Raw genomic sequence first — 7,500 nt, forward strand, 5'->3', positions numbered from 1 at the left:
TTCCTGGGTAAATACCATTAGCCTGACTTACAAATCCTGGTCAACACGATCAGGCTAACTAACAACACTCTCAGGTCAACATCAGGTTGACTTACAACATTCAGGCCAACATCATCAGGCTAAATAACAACACTCATCGGGCAACATGATCAGGCTAACTGACAACACTCAGGTCATCACTATCAGGCTGACTTATACACTAAGGTCAACACCATCAGGCTGACTAACAACACTGTCTGGGCAACACCATTAGGCTAACTGACAACACTCTCAGGTCAACACTATCAGGTTAACTTATACACTAAAGTCAACACCATCAGGCTAACTAACAACATTCTCTGGGCAACACCATTAGGTTAACTAACAACACTCGGGTCAACACCATTAGCCTGACAATATTTTCTAGTCAACATGAACAGGGCTAAATTGTCAAACTCTCAAGTTAGTAGCTTCAGCAAGTATTCTGAATTGATCCACCTCATTCCTAAAGGTCTGTAATAATGGATTTCAGTTGTCCTGCAAATGAGTCCTTTAATACTCCCTAACAACTCTGGTTATCATCTAGAAAACTTAACCTTCATTCTGGCATATGTGAGTTAGACTTAAAGCCAAGCACTGGGACCCATAGGGTCATTCAGGACTATGATGAGAATGAATGACAATGGAATTTATATAAAAAATAAATCCAAGATTTAACTTCTAATGGAATAAACTGCCATAAATAAGGTAAAAAAAGGACATATCTATATATAAAACTCTCATCATATGTATACATGGGAATCTGAAATTCATGAACAAGTCTGTTTTGGCAATATGGTAAAAAAATGATGTTTTGGCAATATGGTAAAAAATGATGTTTTGGCAATATGGTAAAAAATGAAACGGTTTGCTAATTAGTGAACCCTTCTTCAGCTTATTTATATAGTTTTTTTTTCTATGAAATTAACAAATACATGCTTTCACTCAGAGGGTGTTCCAGTGGATACTGGGATTAAATAACCTGACATACTAGCAAGAGATCACTTGACACAATCCTAACCTGCCTAAAGTCCAGAGTTGGGAAACTGCATAAATCACCATTTATAGTAACCAATGGTGGATTTGTATCTATTAAACATGAACTGGAATAGTTTACCAGAAAACTGCATGTTATAATTACAGGGCAATATCCAAGGTATGCTGGTGGGGGTGGCAGTTGGGAATCTGCCAATTCCCATCCAGCTTTCTAAATAAATATAAACCCAGAGATTATACGTATTTACTTTTACAACTGTGACAAAAAAGTTTTCATATTATACATAATACTGTAGTGCAACTGCTAAGATATTATGATGTGTTCATTGTTGCAAAGATGCCCTCAACAACTTCCCCTACCCTACCAACCCATCCTTCTCCCACATAACTATTCAAGTATTGGCTACTGTAACAAGACGATAAAATGTTGAAATTAATTTGAAATTTGTATATAACTTGCATTGTGAATGGATTTTATAATTCACTAAATTTCAAGTGAGTAATGCCTCCACTACCATGAATTTTATTTTTTATTTATTCATTTCCTAATTGTCTTTCAAGTTTTGGCTATCAGATCGGAGTACTAAAAATCCCATTAACAAATACTTTTTGAGTAAAAACAGGTAAAAAATTTCTGTCTAGTAGTGAATTTTATCAGCTTATGCACAGGAACCTGTTAACTACTTCATTAGTTTAGACATTTCAACCATCAATTATGTCCATATTAAACTTGACAGATGTAGAACTGTTAGGAAGTTCTAACTTTCTTTTTACTTCTGCACATCAACTTCTTGGAGTTATGGACGGTCTTCTTAAACCTCCAAACATTTGTGACTCTTTTGTCAGATTGCTGCTCAAGGCCCTGGCCAGTGACACTACTATCCTTGCCAATTCCTATATCAGGGAGACGCAGTCAGAGTCAGTCTTGTCTTCTGCCAGTCGAGATCACTGCTAAGGCAGAGAAAAACTATATCACCATAGGGTCACAGTCTGTTTTTGAAGTTGGCTGCTCAATGTTTGAGTCTGTCTGAACTTTTCTTGTGTGTGGGCCCTAACCTCTGATGTGTGCAGGGCATTTTGGCAGGCATGAAGACAGACCTGCTGCTGGATCTATTTGCTGCATAGTGACCTGAGGAGAAGATTCCACATTCCAACACCAGGACTGCCTCAATATGCATGCCTTTCTCCCATTCGAACTCCTGGGGCAAAACATGGTGAAGGTTTGGGCATTAACGAAATCATGGAGGAAGGGAGGAACATCATGTTGGAAGACATACGATGGAAATGGAAGTGCGGGGTAGAAGGAAGAAGGGAAGACCAAGAAAGAGATGGCGTGATTGTGTAAGGGAAGATATGGAATTGAAAGGTATAAATGAGAACGAGGCACAAGACAGAAATCGATGGAGACGACTCATTCGCAATGGCGACCCCATATAAAAATGGGTTTAAGCTAGGAAGAAGAAGAAGAAGATGGATGATGCTCATAACTCCCTTTTGGGCAGAGCAGTGGTGATTTGTTAAACTAATGGCTTTTGGTGTATTGGTGTAAAGATGTTCATTAGTGCATACATTGCATTAGATGGTGATTAGTTGCTTCTCAAAAAATCTGTCACTTGACTTAGGCTACTGACCTTTAGGTACCATTAAAGTCCAGAAAAGGGATGGAAAACCAACCATAACTCCTGGCTAGAGGCCTATATTATAGTTTAAAACATTTTCAGTACACTATTTATCAAAGTTACCTTTACTAACGTGTTCGAATTCTCAACTAGGAACACGGGGTTAGCCTACCAACTGACAAGCTATAGCCAACATGGCAAAAGTTCTTCTACAAAACCAACACCATGTACAATACACAGTTCTCGTTATTTCCACAAAGAACCCCTCTCACATACAATCAAAACGATTAAAATATCCCGAAAAACAATAAACATGACCATTTACTAAATGTGGGGCTACGGCCGCTTCAAGATATCGTGTAGCCTAATTTAATTTGACAAAACAATATAGAAAAGGGTGCATATCATGCAGATTCATGCAGTACTGTTGGAGTAACTTTAGAAGTCTACCGAAATAATAAGAAATTTACCGGTTATCTTGTACAATTTATATACGTTCATCTCCTAGGAGCTTGTACCAAACAAGGCGAAAATTTGGAGGACGCCGTGCGTGTTTATGTATACCTAGTACCAGCCCATCGGGGACGAAAAGACTCTCTCAATATCTCGGTAAATTTCACAAACCATCTCCCCTGTATTGCATCATAGTCACCCTTCAGTCAGTCGGGAAATTATAAAAAAAGAAAAAACGACATCTTCGTAAGGTTTACATGTTGGTACCACCAGTTGTGTTATAGAGTATCCACTAGACCACTACAGAGCCGTATATAGGCTTGTAAAACCAACGTCATGTACACAGTCCTTATTAATTTCAAAGAAACGTGCTTTCGTATTATCTGCATAAAACAAGACGATATTAGAAAATTGAATGTACTTACCGAATAATTTTCAATCATTTATTCGATGTGGGAGTTGCAAGTTCAAACACACATTTATGACATGGCGGTCGAAAATCCAGTGGGGTACAGAAATATCATCGTAAAACATATTGTTACTCATGAAATTACAATACTAGGTAATTAATTACGTCATAAATATTGCAGAAGAGTTTTATTATTATATTCAATACATCCAGAGCGTAAAAATTAGCCTTGATGAAAAACTGCGTGTCATTCACGAAATATGAGTTGAGACTTGAGTTCCCTTTCCAAATTTGCAGTAATATGGGAACTCGGAGGAGGAGACATGTTTTTGTTTAGTGAAACGGCAATGTCATCAAGAGAAACCTTCGTGTAAGAGAACCACCAAGCATTTTGTTCGGGAGCTGTTTCATTCATTATAGGTAAACTTCGGTAATCTTTGTTGTCTAGTTTTTGCTCGTCTCTTCGAATCTTGCGTGTTTTTAAGGATGTTCTTATCTACGTAGATCGATAACTCCGAGGCTAGGCCTACCTCTCTCTACTTCGACAAAGCAAGTATACAAGGATCATCCTAGTAGGATGCCAGTCATGCTGACCTTTTGCTTGTAATCAATAGAAATATTGGAAGTAATCGTCATCTATAATAAAATCAGTATTACCCGCCCGTCGTTCGGAATACTTGACTGCGACCTTTTTTGGTGGTAGGTTCCCACAAACTGGTGCTACATAAGCTTTGATCCTCGTCATTAGACATATACCCGAATTAATTTTCGATGAAATAAAATCCGTTTTGATAAGCTCAGAAGTTAACGAAATATCCATTTCTTTATACACTGGATCATATAAATCTTACATGTTCTCATTATGACTGGAATGTCGATTCAAATATCTCTTGTACAGTCTCTTACAAATAGTGGCTATTCATGTCTTTTTTTTTTTTCCGCCTCACTTAGCCATTGATGTGATTATTTCGATGTCATTAACCAAAATTTTACATAACTTATATATCCTCGGCAAGTAAGCATTAGTTAGGCTCAAGGACTCAGATTAACAACAATAAACGTTAACCGAACGTTAACGTACTAAGCAGTCAAGGGACGGTGTCTACAACATGACGCAGTTTTCACTTATTAATATTATGCATGCAAATCTTATGACGATCAAATAGCCATTGCATTTTGCACAAAGACACACAAACACACACACACACTATATATATATATATATATATATATATATATATATATATATATATATATATATATATATATATACACACACACATATATATATATATATATATATATATATATATATATATATATATATATATATACATACACACACACACACACACACACACACATGAGGGAAGTCAGTAAGTATTCGCACTCCAATTATTTTTATTTAATACCACAGCAGTACAAAGTTTACAATGACATCATTTTCAACATGGTCACCCTGTTTTTCAATGCACCTGGTCCATCGTTGCACTAGCTTTTCGATACCCTCAGAAAAAAACGTTTTCTGTTGAGCATTGAGCCCCGTATGCACCGCTTCCTTCACCTGCTGATCGGTGGCGAAACGACGGCCTCTTAAAGCATCTTTAAGTGGACCAAACAGATGGTAATCAGACGGGGCGAGATCAGGACTGTATGCAGGATGTTCCAACACCTCGAAATGAAGTTCTTGGAGAGTGTGGGCGGCGGTATGTGGACGGGCGTTGTCGTGTAACTAAAGAACTCCTTCCGACAATAGACTATTGTCGGAAGGAAGCGATGCATGCGTGGCTCAATGCTCAACAGAAAACGTTTTTTTCTGAGGGTATCGAAAAGCTAGTGCAACGATGGACCAAGTGCATTGAAAAGCAGGGTGATTATGTTGAAAAATGATGTCACTGTAAACTTTGTATTGCTGTTGTATTAAATAAAAAAAATTGGAGTGCGGATACTTATTGACTTACCCTCGTGTGTATATATATATATATATTATATATATATATATATATATATATATAGAGAGAGAGAGAGAGAGAGAGAGAGAGAGAGAGAGTGTGTAAACGTTCTCCAACGTTGACTGGTAACGGAAGTATTAGAGGACGGCGTCTATACCACATTAAGCAATATTATCGTTATTATATTATTTATATGTGCAAACTTATGATGTTTAAACAACCTTTCATTTTACACACACATATATACATATGTGTATATATATATATATATATATATATATATATATATATATATATATATATATATATATATATATATAATATATATATATATATATATATATATATATATGTATATATATATATATATATATATATATATATATATATATATTAACAAGGTGTGGTTTCAGAGAGAATAACATAACAGTCACTGCTATATTGTTTATTTAACTGTTTAAATCATGGATGAATCACCTAGTGTGTGTGTGTGTGTGTTTTACCTTTCATATGCATTGGATACTATGAATCTTACAGGTTCTATTCATAACCAAAATGGTGATGCTTCAAACATCTTTTGTAAAGTCTCTCGTCATTAGTAGCAGTTCTTTTGTCGTGTTTATTTACTCTTTAATGTGAATATCTCAATAATAGGTGCAGCAGGTGCTCAAATGTGCAAAAGAAAACGTTTCCCAAACGTATTGGGCAGGGGGTGTGTTTACCATGTGACGCAATTATTTGCACTATTACATTATCATTATTATTATTATTTGTGCAAACCTTATGACGTTCAAACAGTCATTGCATTTTACATACATCTTTGTATATATATAATATATACATATATATATATATATATATATATATATATATATATATATATAATTATATATATATATATGTGTGTGTATATATATATATATATATATGTGTATGAATGTGCTAATTTGTACGCATGATGATGGGAACTAGTTGAAAAGAGTGACCGACGATATGACCTGAATTTGTTCAACGATTTATCCTGCCAGAGTAGGATTTGTAAATGACCGGGAAGGCCTTGATCACACACTTGAAAGTACGCACAAATACATCTTCATAAGCACACATTTGAGCATATGTATACACATGTATTTGTGTAAAATGCAGTGGCTGTTTGAACGTCATAAGGTTTGCACATACAATAATAATGATAATAATTGCGTCATGTTGTACATTCGACCTACTATAACAATTGCGTCACGTTGCACATACTACACGTCCCCTGACTACTCACATCAACGTTCGGGGAACGTTTGTTATTGATCATTTGAGCCCTTGAGCCTAACTCAAGTGCCTGCTTGTCGAGGATATATACGTTATGTAAAATTTTAAAATTTTGGGTAATGACATCGAGATATTCACATCAATGGCTGAATGCGGTAGAAAAACAAGAACTACCACTATTTGTAAGAGGCTACGAAAGATTATATATATATATATATATATATATATATATATATATATATATATATATATATACATATATATATATATATATTATATATATATATATATATATATATATATATAGTTACAATTGCAACACAATGCCCTCTTACTTCTCGAATTCCGAACACTTTTTGGATATGCTTGTCACAGCGTACAAAGCCGTAACTCCCCATACAAGAATATAAAGTAATTCTCATGTCCATAGTAGGATTCGAACCCACATCGAAAGGTTTACAACGAGGTCACGTTACCGACCTGAACACGAGAAGGATAAAAGTCTATATCTGCTCAGACATAATATACTCGCCCGTCGAATGCAGGTAAATTGGTTGGTAACTTTCTGTTGCTAATACAAGGAATAATGTTAACTTGATAAAAAAGATAAATAATGTACACATTTATTAGTGAATCCAAGCTTGTGAGTTTCGATGTGGTGTCATTATTCACAAAGGTGCCTATTGACCGTCTGCTGGAGGTTTTTTCGGATTTATATTATGGACAACAGGCAGCTGGATATACCATTTTCCAAAATGACTTAATTGCGCTGGTTAAATTCCGGGTAAAA

General features: G+C 35.6%; 1 protein-coding gene and 1 long non-coding RNA gene across 2 annotated transcripts in view; one reads left to right on the top strand and one right to left on the bottom strand.

Moving 5' to 3' along the window:
* Nucleotides 1–3,591, bottom strand: part of LOC135201925 (uncharacterized) — a 292,895-nt gene extending 289,304 nt beyond the window's left edge. The window contains exon 1 of the mRNA XM_064231220.1: nucleotides 3,512–3,591. The gene's annotated coding sequence lies outside the window, so the exon portion shown is untranslated. The remainder of the gene's footprint in view (nucleotides 1–3,511) is intronic.
* A 178-nt stretch (nucleotides 3,592–3,769) lies between these two features.
* The window catches only part of LOC135202016 (uncharacterized), a 41,398-nt gene continuing 37,667 nt past the window's right edge, over nucleotides 3,770–7,500 (top strand). Inside the window, exon 1 of the long non-coding RNA XR_010311644.1 lies at nucleotides 3,770–3,915. This is a non-coding gene — a long non-coding RNA (uncharacterized LOC135202016). The remainder of the gene's footprint in view (nucleotides 3,916–7,500) is intronic.

This window comes from Macrobrachium nipponense, chromosome 23 (genome assembly GCF_015104395.2).
Source record: "Macrobrachium nipponense isolate FS-2020 chromosome 23, ASM1510439v2, whole genome shotgun sequence".
Classification (NCBI taxonomy): Eukaryota; Metazoa; Arthropoda; class Malacostraca; order Decapoda; family Palaemonidae; genus Macrobrachium; species Macrobrachium nipponense.